Source organism: Pseudophryne corroboree, chromosome 5 (assembly GCF_028390025.1).
Source record: "Pseudophryne corroboree isolate aPseCor3 chromosome 5, aPseCor3.hap2, whole genome shotgun sequence".
NCBI classification, from domain to species: domain Eukaryota; kingdom Metazoa; phylum Chordata; class Amphibia; order Anura; family Myobatrachidae; genus Pseudophryne; species Pseudophryne corroboree.
In genome coordinates this window covers 704235851-704256009 of record NC_086448.1, presented here as the reverse complement: position 1 = coordinate 704256009, position 20159 = coordinate 704235851, and the positions used below count along the sequence as shown (strand labels likewise).

Below are 20159 nucleotides of genomic sequence, written 5' to 3'. Positions count from 1 at the left end.
CTCCGTTCAGACACCAGTACATTCCTGCTGGCACTGGTGTGCATAACATATTCCTGTAGTGCACTTAATTCAGAAATCGATAGAGTCTATTAAAATAATCTCATTTCTATGCCAAATTAGCCAGAGTCAACGAGGACTGAAGCAGTTAAAGGCTGGGTAAGAAACAAGAGCTGGGATACATAACAATGACATGGTTGACTTAGATGTTTGATCCACAGTGTATTTTACTTGTAAAGTCTCAGGCCCTTCCCTTGTAAGAAGTATGGGACAGGACTTTTACAGTCTGCTTTTTAAGCCATCTTCAGAGGGACAGTAGAACAAGAAATGCATTGGTATATCCTAGTAAAGGTTCTGCAGGTCACCAGCAATCCATGAACCACGTCTAGATCCGATTGAGCATTAATAAATACTGATAATGCCTGGTTTCCCTATTCCTGCTATTGTCGTCCTGTGATGGACAAAATAGTGCCTTTATTTTAGTAAAGCTTTACCTTGTCTCTTACACATTTTTCTAGCTCTTCTAATGTTAACCAGGTCCCCAACACACTGGGAAGGTGACAATGTTCAATTACTTGGAATAGAACATACCTTGTGATTATAAATGTTGTGAACCAAGTGCAATCGTTTTAACTCACTTTGTAGATTAAAAGATTGACCGTATATAGATAGTCAATAGGTCAACACCAGATAATTACCAGTCAGCAGGTCAATAGGGTCAAAAGATCCACAAATAAATGATAGATATGGACTTAGATCGACATGGTCAAAAAGTAGACATGCAACTGGTCAACACAGAAAAGGTTGAATTATTTTTTTTTTGTTATATTAAACCTAATTCTAACCCTCCCCCTGGTGCCAAACCCTAACGGTCCCCTTCTGCAGCCTTATCCTAACTCTCCACCAAGTGCCTAACCCTATCCCTTGCCCTAAAAATCATCAAAAATAATGTGTCGACCATGTGAATGTTAACATTTTTAACCCATCAATCTTTTGAACCTGTCGCCTTAAATCCATGTCAACCATTTGACTATCAACCTTTTGACCCTGTTAACAATGGTTGGGGGGAAACCACACCAGTTGAAGATAATGTAATGTATGTCAGAGAGTTGTCCTTTGATAGTACTGATTTATGTTAAAGAATTAGTTTCTTAATGAGGTAACCGTACACTTAAAGGCTTATTATTGTCTATAAAGTGTATCTCTGGTGACAATCAGTGGTGCTCCCCTGAGTCAAAAGTATCAAGTTAAGTTCTAGGGGGGTAGAAAAGAAGGGGACACTTGGCGGGGAGCACTCAAAATCAGAGGAACTCTTCTAAATTCAAAATACTGTTAAGATCATATAGATTTTAATAAGATACCATTTAAAAATAAGGAGTTCCAATATAACTGATATGTACCAGCTAGGCGTTAGGTGAAATTATAAGTAGGAGTAAACAATATGTAGCTCAGAGCTATAATAATAAAGAAGCCGGATCAGATATATGGTGGTCACCGTAGTGCCAAAATGTTGCCTGTATATTATAATATGACCATCATTTATCCTGCATAAGATCCCACAGGGAAAAAGCTGCAGGGAATTGAATCATAGGTCAGAGGCCGAAATGTTAGATACTGTATACTGACTTCCTTAGTGGTGTTCCCTGCTGGGGACAGAAAGATATGGCAAGCGGTGATATGTTGCAGTACCTGGGTGCTCCAAGGTGGTCTCCCATCCAAGTACTGACCCGGCCCTCCACTGCTTGGCTTCCAAGATCAGATGAGATTGGGCATCTCCAGTGGGGTATATCCACAATTGTTAATGCTTGCCCTTATTGTCACAGTACAGTAATGGGTGATTATTGCTTTTGAGAAAGCAGTGTAAATTCACAGATACATCAAAAAAGGGTACAGCATAGGCCTCACATGGCCATATTGGCAAATGAATATAGTAGTGGAATAGATTCAAGCAAATAGCGGTAGTTAATTATGTGTTAAATGTCACAGATTTGCTTCAAATTGAATAAGTACCGCCAAAATACTGATTCATATAGGGTGCCACTTATATAATCCCAAATGGGAGATCCGGTTAGTCCACTGGTATTGGTAACAGGCAGTGAATAAGTGTCATGAAATGTAAGTGCACACTGAAAATTCAGAACAAGTCCCTGTATATACTAAATGGTTACTCACTTCTGAGTAAAGGATAATGTAGAGCTGTCAAGTATGCAGTGATCAGCACCAATGGTCCTGTTACTTAAGTATTGCAGGACCCATTGGGAGGAATTCAAATGTTTGAAAAGTCAGTTGGGAGTCTGTTTTTTCCTATTACAGAAGAAAAAACAGACACCCAACTGACTTTTCAAACATTTGAATATCCCTCATAAAGTGTAATTCACACAACATACGGCATGCTCTTAAAAGTGTGACATATAGACATATATAACATATGTAGATGTGTGCACAGAGTTCATTATACAATGACCTTATTCATGTCCAGGATAAGGTAACTTTCATTTGTATGGAGCTGTGGTATCTTCACAAAATGTGTACATTTATTATTTTTTCCTCAAAAATAAATTTTAAATGGAAAGTCCTTAGTAGACCACAATATAATTATTGACAAAAATAGAAAATGTCTGCATTTACAAGCAATAATCTCACATAACATGATTAATAATAAAAAAAAATATTCTTAAGTGACTTTCTGCACAAATCCTGTGTGCATTATCCCATTAAAGTAATTTGCAAAGATCTTGTACATGTAAAAGTCATTATCGAAATGGATCATTTGCTCCCAAGACATTTAACATGCCTCCCTTTTTATACACTTACTCCTCCCATCTTGTTTGTAAAACAAGCATCTCAAACACGCAGGGGAAATATTGACACAAATGATTCACGCTGTGACACAATCAATGACCCTACTTGATGCATTACCTATAAAAGAGGAAGATCTCTGTGAAACCAAGCCTTTTATTGCTGGAGTTCTGAAGACAGCTGGAGAACGGGACATTAACCAGAGACTACATCACACAGTAAGTTTGCTTTATACTAATCCTTACAAAATAATGAGGACTTACTAATGCAGATAAAATAATGCCATGAAGCAATAATTTACACCTAGATGATGTGCGTCTGAAGAGTACACATAATAAAAAAAATCAAGTAGAAACTTTAAAACGTCCGTATTATCCAGTAAGTCAGGCATTGCACTTGCAGCTGCGGATTAATGTGATTACTTAAACATTAAAGGGGTTTTCAGAACTACAGCACAGATAATGGGTATTACACTACTAGCCACACATCATTCACTTGTGTTGTAATTTGAGTTCATTTAGAATTTTGAAGAAAAAAAACTCTTATTAGTTTAATAATTACTCATGTTTGCTCTAGTGAATTTCCTAAATAATACTCTGATAATACTGAAAATATAGTATGAATGTTATCAGTGCACTGGATGATATTATTCATATTAAATCATTGGAAACTACTGGCAGAAAAAAATTAAAGGAGATCGAAGGTTAAATAAAGTACCTGTAAGATATATACTGTACCACATTATCTCGTTTTCTTTCCCACTTTCGTTCTCTCCAGTGCTATAATGTATCTATGTACTGATGTAACAAAGAATTTCCTAAAAGAAAATTGTTTATTATTAAACAACAAAAATTCTATACATAAAAATGAAATAGGTTAACAAAATCTAATTATGTATTGACAAATTTGACATAATTAAATACAGTGTCTTTTAGAATAGGAAATCAAATGTTTCATTTAAACAGTTCCTAGTTCTACTTCAAATGTTATTACTATTCGTATTCTGCTAATAGTTACGTTATTTTGACATTATATTATTAGCAGTAATCACTTCACTATATATGTATTATCTATTATCTATTACATATATTTTACTATATTCATCTTTTTATGTTCACAAATGTTCAATTGTTGATCCTCTGTTTTTTTATTTTTTATTTGGTGATAATTATATTTTTTGAATTTTAGAACAAACAGTCATATTTATAAGTGTTATAAATCTAGTACAGATTTATGACACAGGGTGTGATGTATCAATTTGGAGAGAGATAAAGTGGAGAGAGTTCAGCTTTTAACTGTCATTTTACAGGCTGGGTTTGAAAAACGACAGGCGCTGATTGTTTTGGTACTTTATCTCTCTCCACTTTATCTGTCTCCATGGTTTGATATATCTCCCCTCATAATGTTGTGCAGGATTTCCAGTATTCTACTAAGAAAGAGAAACTAAGCACTCAATCCATAACAAAATGTGTGAAAGCTGAATAGAATTTCTGCTTATAAGGAAAGAAAATTAATCATTTTCAAAATAAGAAATTTTTACTCAATGAGGGATATTTTCAAAGCTTGGTGAGAGGTAAAGTTGAGAGCGATAAAGTACTAACCAATCAGCTCACAACTGTCAAGCTTTGATAAATCTCCCCCAATGTGTGATGCAGCTCTTCTTGCTGAGATGGTTCTCAGTCGTACAACAATGGTACTGTGAGTGGATGGGAAAATAAAAATCATTACACCAAAGGAGGCCATACATATTTGAGTGACTTACATTGATCCAGTGTGTATTATGTTTAAACATAACTTGCACCATTTACATGTGTCTGACACTTGTTTGCAGTTGAAAAAACTACATTTACAAACACATCTAATTATGCTTATCAAAGGCATACAAAACCAAATGTGTAACAAAGTGCAATACAGTTTACATGTGATTTAACAAACACCAGTGAGTACATATCTTAAACATGCACTCTGTTAGGTGCTACCACTGGGGGTACTGTTTCATTACTTATATCATAGGTCACTTCTGTTATCAAACATGTTTTCCAGGTCACCTAGCAGTTGAACAGGTGTATTCATTACTCACTGACACATTTAAAAAGACCCACAGGTGGAGCAAATTATTTCAATTGCAGTCCTTTGAAGAAACCTGGAAAACATGAACTGTTGGGGGTACTTGAGCAGTTGCATAACTACCACCCCCGTAGCTAGCCACTGAGGAGGCTTGGAGGTGCAGGGCTTCGGGGGCGCCACCACTGATTGCTGTTGTGCTGTGTGTGAGGGAATCCGGAAGGAGGGCACAGTGCGCGCCTCTCCTGTGTCCGTCCTGACTCCTGTGCCTCCGGCGGCGGCGTGTCTGTCAAATGAAGCTCTGATTGGCTCACGAACCAGCACTTCATTTGACAGATACCCCTTCCGGAGACACAGGTTGGACACAGGAGAGGCACGCATTGTGCCCTCCTTCCCGGACTGTACCCTCCTTCCCGGACAGCACAGCAGCTGTGAGCAGGGGGAGGGTGTGTACCTGGCACTGGGGGGCATATTTGGCACAGGGGGCATATATGTAGCTGCAGAGGCGGAACTACCGGCAGTGCAAGCAGTGCGTTGCACTGGGGCCCGCCTCTGTCCAGAGGCCCAAGCATGTAATGAGTCAAACTCACTCATTACATGCCGCTGTGCGCTGCAGGCAACTGCTGCCCGCAGCGCACAGCCGCCCGGAGAGGAGAGGAGCAACGGCACGGACGGGGGTAGGAGGAGGAGGGAGGTGAAGGAGGGAGCCGCAGCAGCGCTTTGTTACTGGTGGAGGCACTGCTGCTGCTGCCCCTCTGCTTCACTATAGGCTGTCTTCCGAGAACAATGTGTAAAAATAGGGGACTGCCTGCCGCTATGTGTAAAAAGGGGTGATCTGCCTGCCGCTATGTGTAAAAAGGGGTAATCTGCCTGCCGCAATGTGTAAAAATGGGGAGTCTGCCTGCCGTAATGTGTAAAAATGGGGACGCTGTCTGCCGTAATGTGTAACAAGGGCACGCTGTCTGCCGTAATGTGTAAAAAGGGGACGCTGTCTGCCGTTATGAGTAAAAAGGGGATGCTGTCTGCCGTAATGTGTAACAAGGGCACGCTGTCTGCCGTTATGTGTAAAAAGTGTACGCTGTCTGCCGCTATGTGTAACAAGGGCACGCGGTCTGCCGTTATGTGTAAAAAGGGCACGCTGTCTGCCGTTATGTGTCAAAAGGGGACGCTGTCTGCCGTTATGTGTCAAAAGGGGACGCTGTCTGCCGCTATGTGTAACAAGGGCACGCGGTCTGCCGTTATGTGTAAAAAGGGCACGCTGTCTGCCGTTATGTGTAAAAAGGGCACGCTGTCTGCCGTTATGTGTAAAAAGTGCACGCTGTCTGCCGTTATGTGTAAAAAGAGGAATCTGTCCGCTGTAAGGTGTAAAAGGGTCTCTACCTGGTGTAGTGGTTCTACTGTGCGGCGTAATTTGAATAATGGAGACTACTGTGTACCGTTTTATGAATTGGTATTATTTTGTGGCCACACCCCTTCCCCACGAAGCCACGCCACTATGTATTTTTGCGCGCACCTACGCCGCGCATTGCCCCTGTTTTACATGCAGGGGTGGGGCTCCGATGCCGTTTCTTGCACACAGTGCTAAAATGTCTAGTTACGGCACTGTTGCTAGGTATCCATTTCTCTGGCCCTGAGCAGGTCCCCCTCACCAGATCCTCTCCAGGGGTGAGGGGGTGGACTTGGATGGGATGTGTGTGTGTGGGGGGGGGGGCCAAAGCATTTTGTCGCACCTGGGCCCACCGCTCGCTAGTTCCGCCACTGTGTAGCTGGCACTGGGGGGGGCATATGGGGCACTGGGGGCATATGTGTATCTGGTACGGTGGGGGCATATGTGGCACTGGGGGCATATGTGTTTCTGTCACTATGAGGTATATTTTTTTCTGGCACTGTGGGGGAATATCTGGCACTAGGGGCATATGTGGCACTGGGGGCACACCCCTAGCAACAAGCATTTCCTCCTGGTAACAAGCACAACACCCAGCTCATGAAATCCCTGGCAACAAGCATTACCCCCTAGCAACAAGCATGACACCCAGTGCATGAAACCCCTGGCAACAAATATTACCCCCTGGCAATGAGCTTGACACCCAGCCCCTGATACCCCTGGCAACAAGCATAACACCTAGCGCATGAAACCCCTGGCACCGTGCATGGAACAAAGAGCAGGAAACCCCAGGCAATGAGCAGGTAATTTAAAAGTAATTAGAAGCCTTACTGTAGGGCTTAATGTGTAATGGGCATTGCAGTGTGTGGCATAATGTATCACAGACATTGCGGTGTGTCATAATGTGTCACGGATATTGCGGTGTGTGTCATAATGTGTCACAGGCATTACGGTGTGTGGTATAGTATATCATGGGCATTGTGGTATGTGGTATAATGTCTCAGGGGCATTGCAGTGTGTGGCATAATGTATAATGGGCATTGCGGTGTGTGGCATAAGGTATAACGGGCATTGCGGTGTGTGTCATGTGTCACAGGCATTACGGTGTGTGGTATACTATATCATGGGCATTGTGGTATGTGGTATAATGTCTCAGGGGTATTGCAGTGTGTGGCATAATGTATAATGGGCATTGCGGTGTGTGTCATAATGTGTCACATGCATGACGGTGTGTGGTATACTGTATCACAGGCATTGTATGTGCTATAATGTCTCAGGGGCATTGCAGTGTGTAGTATAATGTATAACGGGGATTGCGATGCGTGGCATAATGTGACACAGGCATTACGGTGTGTGGCATAATGTGTATGGGGCATTACGGTGTGTGGCATATTGTGTAATGGGCATTATTGTGTGTGGCATAATGTCTAAGGGCCATTGCAGTATGTGGCATAATGTATACTGGGCATTACTACAAGGAGGAAAAATGCCACATAATGTAAGAGGCATTAACCAGGATTATTTTTTCCCTGTGGTGGCCAACATCTGGGCGTGCAGGTTGCAAAACTGGGGTATAAGCAGGTAGTATTTTCCTGAAATGCCACGCCCTTTAAGCAAAGCCACAACCATTTCAGCAAGGCCACGCTCCTTTTTGTGTGATGCACGCCTACGGCGTGCGCAAATTCATCACTTTTCTAGTGGCAATTATGGGTGGGGAGCGCCAGAGAATGTTTTGGCTTTGGGGAGAAAAAATTCTAGTTACGCCAATGTACTTGAGGACTGAGTTTGGGAACCGCTGTCACTGGCCCCAAACAGTACATGTTTTCCAATTTCCTTACACAATCGCAAGTTAAATAATTAGTTCCACCTGTGGATCTTTTAAAATGAGTTATGAGTAATGAATACACATGTGCACCTGCTAGGTGACCTGGAAAACGTGAACAGTGTGGGGTCCTGAGGACCAAGTGTATGAAAAAAGACAGAAGCTAATCCACTTTATCACTCTCCAAGGCTTAATATATTGTCCCTATTACTCTAAAGCAGTGGTTCTCAAACTCGGTCCTCAGGACCCCACACAGTGCATGTTTTGCAGGTAACCCAGTAGGTGCACAGGTGTATTAATTACTCACTGACACATTTAAAAAGGTCCACGGGTGGAGCTAATTATTTCACTTGCGATTCTGTGAGGAGACCTGCAAAACATGCACTGTGTGGGGTCCTGAGGACCGAGTTTGAGAACCTGTGCTCTAAAGTATTAGAAACAGAGGGCCTCATTTAGAGTAGTATGCAGGGGCAAAATTAGTAGGTGTCAGTCTATGCATTACATATTGTGTTACAGGAAGAATACAGGTGCCAGTGGGTCCTCTAAAGCCACACATGCTGACACTTGTGGTTCTGCAGGTGTCAGCGTGAGGGGGAGGCTTGCTGGGACTTGTAGTCCCCCTGTAAAATATGATATTCTATTTTTAACACAAATGGAGGGGCGTTTCTAGAGAGGAGGAGGCCCGTGTGCAGGCCCTGGTTGGGCCTCCTCCTCTCTAGCTGGCAGCGCTGTGTAGACTCTGTCCCAGAGTCTACAGCGCATGCGCAGATCTCCAGGAAAATGGCGTGGTGGCCATTTTCCCAGTGATTTTCCTACTCTACTACACATGTGCAAATTACCGGGAAATGGTGCCATTATCCCAGTGATTCCGGCAGTGCTGCTGCTGCGCTGCGGGACTCCGGAGGGTAAGTATTTCAATTATTGGGTGCAGGGTGTGGACCCCGGAGGGCCCGTGTGCGCTGCACACACTGCACCCATTATAAATACGCCAGTGGTGCCGGGGATAGCCCTGAGCTTCAGGCCAGGCCTTAGGTGCCGTAGAGGAGGGGAAGGGGAGGCATTATTGGGCGGTCCCCACTTCCCCAGGAATTCTGGGCCTGGTCTGACTAGCGGGTGGTGGGGAATGCTTCGGCAAGAGGTACCAATAAAACTGTTTCCCCTGGCTGTGACATTACGCTCATGCTAGAAAGAGCCTGGGGCTGGTTCATGAAATATGGGGGACCCCTACACATTTTTTTCCCATCGTACTGTACTTCCAGTATCAGGACTGTCTCAGGAGCTCAGTACTAGTTGTGTTAAATAAGAACCCGTCTGAAGATCGACACTGTTTAGGTCGACAATGTTTAGGTCGACCACTATAGGTCAACAGGCACTAGGTCGACAGGGTTGGAAGGTTGACAGGGTTTCTAGGTCGACATGTGCTAGGTCGACAGGTCAAAAGGTCGACATGAGCTTCTGCATTTTTCCCTTTTTTTGAACTTTTTCTTACTTAACGATCCACGTGGACTAAGATTGGAACGGTAATCTGTGCCGAGCGAAGCGAGCCATGCGAGGGACACGGTGCATTAATTTGGCTTCCCGGTCACTGTATGCCGAAAACGACACAAAAAATATATTAAAAAATCATGTCGACCTTTTGACCTGTCGACCTAGCACATGTCGACCTAGAAACCCTGTCGACCTAGTGACTGTCGATCTAGACACTGTCGATCTAATGATCCACACCCGTGTAAAATACATGGGTCCCCACGCCATTTCTCCCCCATATATTTTTACAATGAGGACTGGCTCCAAAAAGCCTGGAGCTGGTTATGCTTTCGGTGGGGGGGAGGGGCGTAATTTTTTTTTTAACCCTTTCTTAACTTCTGCACATAGAAGCATGCATGGATATCGCTGATCTGTGCAGGCTTTTGTCAAACTCGTGCTTTGTAATGAAACTCACATTAAAGGTACGAGTTTACCCGCAAAAAACTTGCAATGGACTTATACTTGTAATAGCATCAAACTCTCTTATTCCCATGCTAATACATTTGCGAGCTGCGGGACAAACTTGCACCTAAATATGGTGTGAGTAAGTGTGAGTTTGAACCCACAAATTTACTTGCCCCCTATTACACTTGGCCCATGAACATTATTAAGCAGACACATTCACTCTAATTATCAGACTGACCTTTAGTTTTACAAAGCTGTTTAGAACATTAAGGGGCAGATGTACTAAGAGAGTGATAAAAATGCAGTGAGATAAAGTACCAACCAATTAGCTCCAAACTGCCATGTTATATGCTATGTTTAAAAAATGACAGTTAGAAGCTGGTTGGTTTGTTGGTTGGTACTTTATCTCCATCCACTTTATCTCTCTCCAGGGCCCAGTACACAGACCCCTGTGTATTATGTAACAGGTTCACACCATGGTATTATGGGGGTCATTCCGAGTTGTTCGCTCGCAAGCTGCTTGTAGCAGCTTTGCACACGCTAAGCCGCCGCCTACTGGGAGTGAATCTTTGCTTAGCAGAATTGCGAACGGAAGATTAGCAGAATTGCGAATAGACACTTCTTAGCAGTTTCTGAGTAGCTCCAGACTTACTCGGCATCTGCGATCAGTTCAGTCAGTTTCGTTCCTGGTTTGACATCACAAACACACCCAGCGTTCGCCCAGACACTCCTCCATTTCTCCAGCCACTCCCGCGTTTTTCCCAGAAACGGTAGCGTTTTTTCACACACTCCCATAAAACGGCCAGTTTCCGCCCAGAAACACCCACTTCCTGTCAATCACATTACGATCACCAGAACGAAGAAAAAACCTCGTAATGCCGTGAGTAAAATACCTAACTGCATAGCAAATTTACTTGGCGCAGTCGCACTGCGGACATTGCGCATGCGCATTAGCGACTAATCGCTCCGTTGCGAGAAAAAAATAACGAGCGAACAACTCGGAATGACCCCCTATATTTCAAACATCAAATAACAAATAGTTGTGGTGTTGCTCAAGCAACCAATTAGAGTCTAATTATCATTTCTGTATTGGTTGCTATGGGCAATATTTATCAGACAAACTATTTAAAAAGACAATGGGCCTTATTCAGCATCAGTCGATAATGCGATTGCATTTTCCCAACTGTTGGACCAGTGTGCACGCGCTGGGCTCTGTGAACGCCCCTGCCTGATCGACAGGCAGAGACGTTCATGGGACAGTCAAGGGCGGCAACATATCTTTGTGGGGGCATGCCGATGAATAAGCAGATGGGTCCTGGCCATTTTCAGGGGTTGCCGCATGACATCACACGTGGCCGCTGCAAGAAAAAACATAGCTGGCAGCAATAAGCATGCTAGGTGGTCTTGCCCTGTGCTGGGCCGCCCCCAGCATGCGAGTGTTAGCAGTTGTGCAAAAAAATTAGCAAAACTGCAACTGATGCCGAATAAGGTTCAAAATACCTTCTTTATACACTGTTACTTTTTTTGTTGTTGCTGGGTAATCCTTATAGGGTGTGTTATGGGAAATAATACCATACACCCTTTATGTACTCGTAAATACCAGGGACACAATCTTGTAAGACAATCTTTATCGCTAATTCCAATTAGATCAACCAGCTGGTAGAGATAAATAAGCACCACTTTGTGGTAACATTGGTCATTTGTCTGGATTAGGGTATATATCATATAATATTACTCTCACACCAAACATCTGTTGCACTGTCTTTCCCTATTTTATGAGTGATCCTGTGACATAAAATAGAGAATTGCTAACCTTTGTACATATCTGGCCACATGTAGTATTATTTCCACTGTTCTGGGAATAACAATATGATCTGTTCTTATATATCATATTATTTATGCTTATAAAGATTCACTCTTGCCAGTTTTACCTAAGAATGGTGTTGCTCTGCTTACATTTGGTAAACAATTGCTCAGGGGTGATCACTGGTGGCCAGAGGGGTGGGGTGCGATGGGCACTAATTTTCCCGCCTGATGGAGTAACCTGGGAAGGAGGGGCAAAGTCTGCCGCCGACCCCTCACTCTCCTACCTGTTCATCAGCCAGCACATACTGCTGTCTGGGCTGTGGTGGTGCAGGGGGCTGCTGCCGCTTAACAGCAGCAGTCTCTTTTGCCTGTTCGGCAGGGTGGGGGGGGGGGGGGGGGTTGAGGTGCAAGCACACTGATCACCCCACCCCCTCTGGATTTTCCCATGGCTGAGGGGCACAATAGCACCCCCCAAAATCAGGCATAGTGCTTCTTTTTACATTAATTTGTATAAGGCATTGTGGTCACACCTCCCGTGATTAGACCACGCCCCCCAATTTACCTGGGCCTGCTACAGCTTTCTACACCCCTGGGGGTGATCATATGTTGTAATATAATCTAAACAGTTTCTTATAATACATTTATAGCAAAGTGACATAATCGCTATATAGTCATGTCAAACTGATGGGCTATGTGGTTCCTATCTGCCGTCAAATTGTACGATATTATGTTTCTATTTAACACCTATGTAAAGTTCTGAATTAAGTTTTCCTCCAGGTTTCACTCTTATTTATGCATTGAACCCTCCCCAGTCCCTTTAGGAGATCTTCAATACAAGTTGAGTGTCCCAAATCCAAAATTACAAAATATGGAATATTCTGAAATTCAGAATTTTCTGGGCACGACTGAGATACTGTAGTGATATCTTTCTCATGTTCAATATACACAAACTTTGTTTAATGTACAAGATTATTACAAATATTGTAGATAAAGTTATTACCTGTGATGAAACATGGATCTTGCTGTACGATCCCGAGATAAACTGTCAGTCCTTGCACTGGAAAACACAATCATCGCCAAGAGTGAAGAAAGCATGTCAAAGCAAATCCAAATTCAAAGCCATGTTGTTTTCTTTGATATCAAAGTTGTTATTTTGGCAGACTGGGTACAAGAAGGCGCAACATTGAATCAACATTACTACAAAAATGTTCTAGAAATGTTGCGGGAAAGAATCAGAAGAGGCTGGAGTTGTGGAAAAATGATTTTATCCTCCATCAAGACAACGCATCAGCATACACAACTCTCTCTGTGAAGCAATTTTTGGACGATAAACAGACAGCAGCGCTAGAACACCCTCCATATTCGCCAGACCTACAGTAGCGTCTTGTAACTTCTTTTTTTTCCCCTAAAGTCAAATCTGTTCTCAAAGGAACCCGTTTTGCATCAGATACTAAGGTAAAAAAGAAATAACAGAGCTGTTGACAGCTGGCAGATAATAAGCAACAGCAAGGCTTTGACCAATGGAAAATAAGAATTCGGCGATGGATGTGGATGCAGAAGTGGAGTACAGTACGTAGAAGTGGAACATTTGTGTTATTAATATAATTAAACATAAACTACTGTATAGCATCAGTCTCATTATTTAACAGCCACATTTTGGTATATTTTATTTTAGTGTTAGGTGGTGATAAAATAAAAGTCTTAGACTTGCAGTAAGCATCTACAATATGTTGATGATGATAAAATATAGATATCAATATTTAAAGCAGATACTGGGGCTAATTCAGACCTGATCGTAGATGTGCTAAATTTAGCACATCTACGATCAGCTTCCCTGACATGTGGGGGGACGCCCAGTACAGGGCTAACCCGCCCCGCATGTCAGTCCCTGCCCCGTTTCACAAGTACAAAAGCATTGCACAGTGGCGATGCTTTTGAACTTGCACTGGCAGGGAGCTACTCATCACGCAGCCGCCGTGGCCCGCCCCCCAATGGTCCGGGGATGCCTGCGTTGCCCGGCCCATGCCCCCTAAATGGCGGGCAAAAGCTGCTGGCCCGCTCCCTCCCACCCAGTGAGGCAATTGCAGGGCTATTACAGCCGTCGGCTGTCTGGCATGCACCGGTGCACTGCGGCGCATGCGCAGTTCAGACCTGATCGCTGCTATGTGAAAACAGCACCGATCAGGGCTGAATCAGCCCCACTGATCATTAAATAAAAATTGATCTCCTAGATTCAGGGGAAATAATTGTAAAATCAAAGCATTAAAAAAAAAAAAAGGTGTGAGTGTAATTACCGAACAGAATATACCCCAGCCCTATTTGGGACTTCAATTAGGTAATGCACTTTTAGAAAGAATATTTTGCTTACAGTTAAAAGTAAAATAACAAAGAGATTTAAAAAGAGAATATGTTAAAAATAATTTGTTTTGAATATTTGTATTTGTTTGGACCATTTGATTTAATGGTCCAAACAAATAGAAATATTCAAAACAAATTATTTTTAACATATTCTCTTTTTAAATCTATTTGTTATTTTACTTTTAACTGTAAGCAAAATATTCTTTCTAAAAGTGCATTACCTAATCAGTTGTGCACAAGAATTTTTTACTGAATTAAGGAATAAAGATAGAAGTTTGGAGAGATAGGGGCTGTGAGATGCAAACTGTGCTGGAATTCCAGCGAGTATGCCCATATTTTTTTAAAGCAACGATCATTTTCATGGCAAAACCAACCAAGTTTTGCATTGTAAATGATCACCACTTTAAAAATATAGGCAAACTATTACATAAGCCCCAGAGAGTTTATTTAATTGCTCTGGTTATTATATTGATATTTTAAATAAAAAACAAACTGTAACAACCTCTAGTAAAATTTGAATATAATCATAATCAGAGAACCGAACCCCCCTGAACATCCCATTGCAAGCCAGAATCCGAGTCTGGCTCGGGAATTCCCACCAGACTCGGAAACCAGAATGAGAAAAAACGTCATCATCCCGCTGTTGGATTCTCACGGATTTTGGAGTCCATATAAACTGGCGCACATCGCCGCTATTTTCACTTGGACTTGGAGAATGAGGAAGACAGACCACTTTCTCTCTCTGTGGGTGGTCGCATCGGGTGGGGTCAGTGTGTGCTCTCTACGGATGCTGTTAAAGGTGCTGTTAGGGGCGCTGTCCTGTCACTGTGGTGTTAGGGGTGCTGTCCTGGCTGTCAATGGTGTTTCTTATGCTGTTAGGGATGTTGCAGCTGTACATGGGTGTTGCTGTCACTGTGTTGTACAGGAGGCAGGGGCACTATCCTCCTGTATGCTGTGAAAATACAGGGGTGCTGTCTGTAAAAATTTGGGCTGCAGTGAAAATCAATGTACACTGGCCCTGTCTTGTATGCTGTAAAAAATCTGGGGAGCAGTAAAAATCAATGTACACTGGCCCTGTATGCTGTAAAAATACAGGGGTGCTGTTGTTAAAATAAAAGTACACTGGTCTTGTATGCCATAAAAATACAGGGGTGCTGTTGTTAAAATAAAAGTACACTGGTCCTGTATGCTGTAAAAATACAGGAGCTCTATTGTTAAAATAAAAGTACAATGGTCTTGTATGCTGTCAAAATACAGGGGTGCTGTTGTTAAAATAAAAGTACACTGGCCCTGTCTTGTATGCTGTAAAAATTTAGGGGTGCAGTAAACTAAATGTACACTGACCCTGTCTTGTATGCTGTCAAAATTCTGGGGTGCAGTAAAATAAATGTACACTGGCTCTGTCTTTTATGCTGTAAAAATTCTGGGGTGCAGTAAAATAAATGTACACTGGCCCTGTCTTGTATGCTGTAAAAATTCTGGGGTGCAGTAAAATAAATGTACACTGGCCCTGTCTTGTATGCTTTAAAAATTCTGGGGTGCAGTGAAAATCAATGTACACTGGCCCTGTATGCTGTAAAAATACGGGGGTGCTGTTGTTAAAATAGAAGTACACTGGTCCTGTATGCTGTAAAAATACAGGGGTGCTGTTGTTAAAAAAAAAGCACACTGGTCCTGTATGCCGTAAAAATACAGGGGAGCTGTTGTTAAAATAAAAGTACACTGATCCTGTATGCCGTAAAAATACAGGGGTGCTGTTGTTAAAATAAAAGTACACTGGTCCCGTATGCCGTAAAAATACAGGGGTGCTGTTGTTAAAATAAAAGTACACTGGTCCTGTATGCTGTAAAAATACAGGGGTGCTGTTGTTAAAATAAAAGTACACTGGTCCTTTATGCTGTAAAAATACAGGGTTGCTGTTGTTAAAATAAAAGTACACTGGTTCTGTATGCTGTAAAAATACAGCGGTGCTGTTGTTAAAATAAAAGTACACTGTTCCTGTATGCTGTAAAAATACGTGGTGCTGCTGTTCAAATAAAAGTACACTGGCCCTGTATGCTGTAAAATACAAGGGTGCAGTGAAAATAAATGTACACTGGCCTTGTCTTGTATGCTAAAAATGACAGGGTTGTTGTGAAAATACAGGGACGCTGGCACTGTCGGCAGTTGCGATGTCTATGCCTGACCTTCACAACACTGCATTTCCATTTGCACACCCTCTGCAAGTGCTGGGAGGAGCACCGCCAGTCCAGTTGCTGATATTGAGATTGAGGATGTAACTGTAGAAGTACACCAGGATGAGGAGGATATGGGTGTAGCTGGTGCTGTGGAGGAAGGTGACGATGAAGATTCTGATGGTGATGTAGTTTGTTTAAATAAGGCACCAGTGGAGACAATTGTTGCCCATGGGATGAAAAAGCCAATTGTCATGCCGGGCCAAAATACCAAAAAACCACCTCTTCGTTGTGGAATTATTTCTCCACAAATCCGGACAACAGCTGTCAAGCCACCTGTTGCCTTTGTCAATCCATAATAAGTAGGGGTAAGGACATTAACCACCTAGGAACATTCTCCCTTATATGTCACCTGCAGCGCATTCATCATAATTCATTGTCAAGTTCAGAAACTTTGGGTAATAGCGTAAGCAGTCCACTGACCGCTAAATGAAGTGGTTTTGTTTGAATATTATTTCCCTTTGAGGATGAGGATGTAATTACTGAAGGGGGGGTGGCATCTTAGGATGAGGACGACATCTTGCCACTGTAGAGCCAGTTTGTGCAAGGAGAGATTAATTGCTTCTTTTTTGGTGGTGCCCAAACAAACAAATCATTTCAGCCAAAGTTGTGTGGCAGACCCTGTCGCTGAAATGATTGGTTTGTTAAAGTGTGCATGTCCTGTTTATACAACATAAGGGTGGGTAGGACAATTTTATCTTGCACGTCATTTCTTTGCCACATCATTCCTGGGATGCTGCCCTATAAGGGGTGCTGCCCCTCTGCCCTATCAGTCCAGGGGTGCTGCAGTACTTGATCCTAGGTTTAAATGAAAGTCTAGAGCACATATGAAACAAGCTTCAACATCACAGATTTGTGAAAACATAGCCGTAAAGGTGGAAATGGAAATTGCTATTTTGACAAAGTGTTTTTAAATAAAGTGGGGAGAGACCACATTTGTGGCCAAAGTCAGTGTGACTCAGAAGAGACTGAATCATTATCCAGCGCAACTGCCGGAGAGGTAAAAGTGATATTTTCTGCTGGGGTATTACATACAGAGAGGTTCTTCTCAATTATTTCATGTTAGGGACTCACTCAAATAAATGGCTCCAATTAGTCAACCTTAATTTTGGTTTATTATTGATGGTCCAAATTTTTGGATTATTTATTTGGAAGATGCGCATTTGTTGTACAGGGATCTTCTTTTCCTTAGGGCTGCGTAGGTTTATCTTAAGACCTCGCGGTGTTAGAAGAACAGAGTTTCAGTGATCTTGCATTGCATCAGCTTTCCATTGCACTGCAGCACTAGATGGGCCAGGAGCTCCTGTGAGGCAAACACAGTTACTGAATAAGGCCCAGTATGGAGTTTCATGGTGGCTTACAGCCAGGAAGATGTCTGGCTTGCCAGGCTGAGGCATGCTGTGGGCACAGAGGTTAGCATTGCTTCCTCCCACAGTCCTACTTATAGTATGAAATGTGTTTCGACTGTAGAGTGGAAAGCTCCACTAGGGCAGGGGCTCAATAACAAAAATATTCACTGCACAGTCATGCTTAGTACTTTATCGAACCCACCCAAACTCATCTTGCCCCATCCAGGGCTGCTGTGGGGTCTCAGGAGGGGCTGCTAAAACATCTAAGGAGCTGCTTTATTTAAAAATAAAATAGGAATAAAATAAACAAGACACATAGGTATGCTCACATGCGTGTAAATGGGAGCTGTGAAAAACAAAAATAAGACATCTGACACAAAATATGTTAATAAAAATGCAATTCGAAAATGTAAAAAAAGAAATCCATGAGATTTTCACAAAATAAGTCTCCAGAGTCCGTGGAGGGGAAAATATCCAATCTTGATCCTGTGGTATAAACCAGTTTATTTGCCTCCCAGCATTAAATCCGAGAGTATCTTAATCCCTGAACACGGAGAAGGGGGTACAGATTTGCAGGCTTTGGCCCCTAGTTTTTCCAGTAATGTGGTAATTAATAATTATATATTTGCTTGGTTGAAGTCCTTTCTGTTCCACACAAATATAGGAGTGGAGGTGAAAGCCAGTGTGTTGTTCCTGATTGCGTGTGCCTCTATAATTTTAAATCACCTTGTTGACACTGTCCTCTTCCTCTTGCCTCTTCTCATAATGTGAAAAGTCATCAAAGAAGGAGGTGGTATGTTTGTAGCTAGCTATGATTCTGAGAACTTGGCAAGCTTTTTCCAGGGGGACCACCTGTCACTGAAATGATAGGTTTATTAAACTGTGCATGTCCTGTTTAAACAACATATGGGTGGGTGAGAGGTCCAAGACAATTCCATCTTGCACCTCTTTTTTTTCTTTGCATTATGTGCTCTTTGGGGCCTATTTTTTAAAACTGCCATCCTGTCTGCCACTGCAGTGCCACTCCTAGATGGGCCAGGTGTTTGTGCCGACCACTTGTGTCGCATAGCTTAGTCATCCAGCGACCTCGGTGCAACCTTTTGGCCTAAAAACAACATTGTGAGGTGTTCAGTGTTCAAAATAGACTGGAAATGAGTGGAAATGAATGTTAACGAGGTTAATAATACCGTAGGATCTAAATTACTCCCAATTTCTGTGATTTTAGCTGTTTTGATGTTTTTTTTTTAAATCATCCAGATCCAAAATCAAAACCCAAAAGGGTGGTTTTTTTGCAAAACCAATCCAGATCCAAAACACGAGCTGGGATCCAGATCCACAACCAAAACACAAAACCTGAAAAGTGTCCGCCGCACATCTATAGTTAAATGTCAATATAAAAAGAAACAGTTAAGATTTTATAGTAATTTATAACCAGTTTAGTGGATTCACTTACTGTATACCAAATTGGATTTCTGCTGACAGTAGCAAGAGTATGCAGTCTAAAAAGCCCACGGTCTTCGGCAGTGTCCTCCTCTTCACAGAAGCTGTGTCCCTACAGGTGGCATATCGGTGTCCGTACTTGTAGATGTGGCATATTGGTGTAAGATATAAAGGAAGGTTATCAAGTCAGGCCTAGTACACTAGTAGGATGCGGATCAGCCAAAAGACCGGAAGCAGAGTAAAAAATGAATAAGGAGGCAAGGAGCATCAGAAGTAAGCCAGGCAAGGGTGTAGCTACCATAGATGCAGAAAATGCCGCTGCTATGGGGCCCAGACCTTAAAGGAGCCCATCTTCCCTGTCAAAGTTATTTGTGTTATATACATTTTTTGCCATTGGGTGGTACATATGGGCCCTTACAAACTTTTGACTTGGTGTCTACTATATATCTAGTGATGTCCGTGGACCTGCTCATTGTAATGTCGTATGCTATGAACTGGAGGGCATTATAATGTTACATCATATGAACTGGGGCACTGTAATGTGGCACAGAATGAAGTGGAGGCACTATAGTGTGGCATAATATGTACTGGGGGCACTGTAATGAGGCAGAATATGAACTGGAGTTATTGTAATGTGGCACAATATGAACTGGAAACACTGTATGTCATAATGTAAATTGAGGGCACTGTGCTGCATAATGTGCACTGACAGCCCTATAATATGACATAATGTGAACTAGGGCAATACTATGGTTTATAAAATAAACTAGGGCACTACTACGGGCCATAACGTTAACAACTGCTGACTCTAGCATTGGGACTGGGGCATCTTCAAAATGTTGTTATGGGTCCCACAAAGTTCTGGCTACTCTCCTGAAGCCAGATCAATACACTGGAGACACACTTTAAGCAGGATACAAACCCACTGGAACCTAGGAACACTGAAACACAGATAGTGAGCCTAATTGTGACAC

At 42.5% G+C, this 20159-nt stretch overlaps 1 protein-coding gene and 1 pseudogene across 2 annotated transcripts in view; one reads left to right on the top strand and one right to left on the bottom strand.

Moving 5' to 3' along the window:
• Positions 1 to 1674: 1674 nt before the first annotated feature.
• On the bottom strand, positions 1675 to 1794 carry LOC134929971 (5S ribosomal RNA; annotated as a pseudogene).
• Positions 1795 to 2935: 1141 nt separating this feature from the next.
• The window catches only part of TRPA1 (transient receptor potential cation channel subfamily A member 1), a 227888-nt gene continuing 210664 nt past the window's right edge, over positions 2936 to 20159 (top strand). For both annotated transcript variants that reach the window (XM_063923914.1, XM_063923911.1), the window contains exon 1: positions 2936 to 3014. The gene's annotated coding sequence lies outside the window, so the exon portion shown is untranslated. The remainder of the gene's footprint in view (positions 3015 to 20159) is intronic.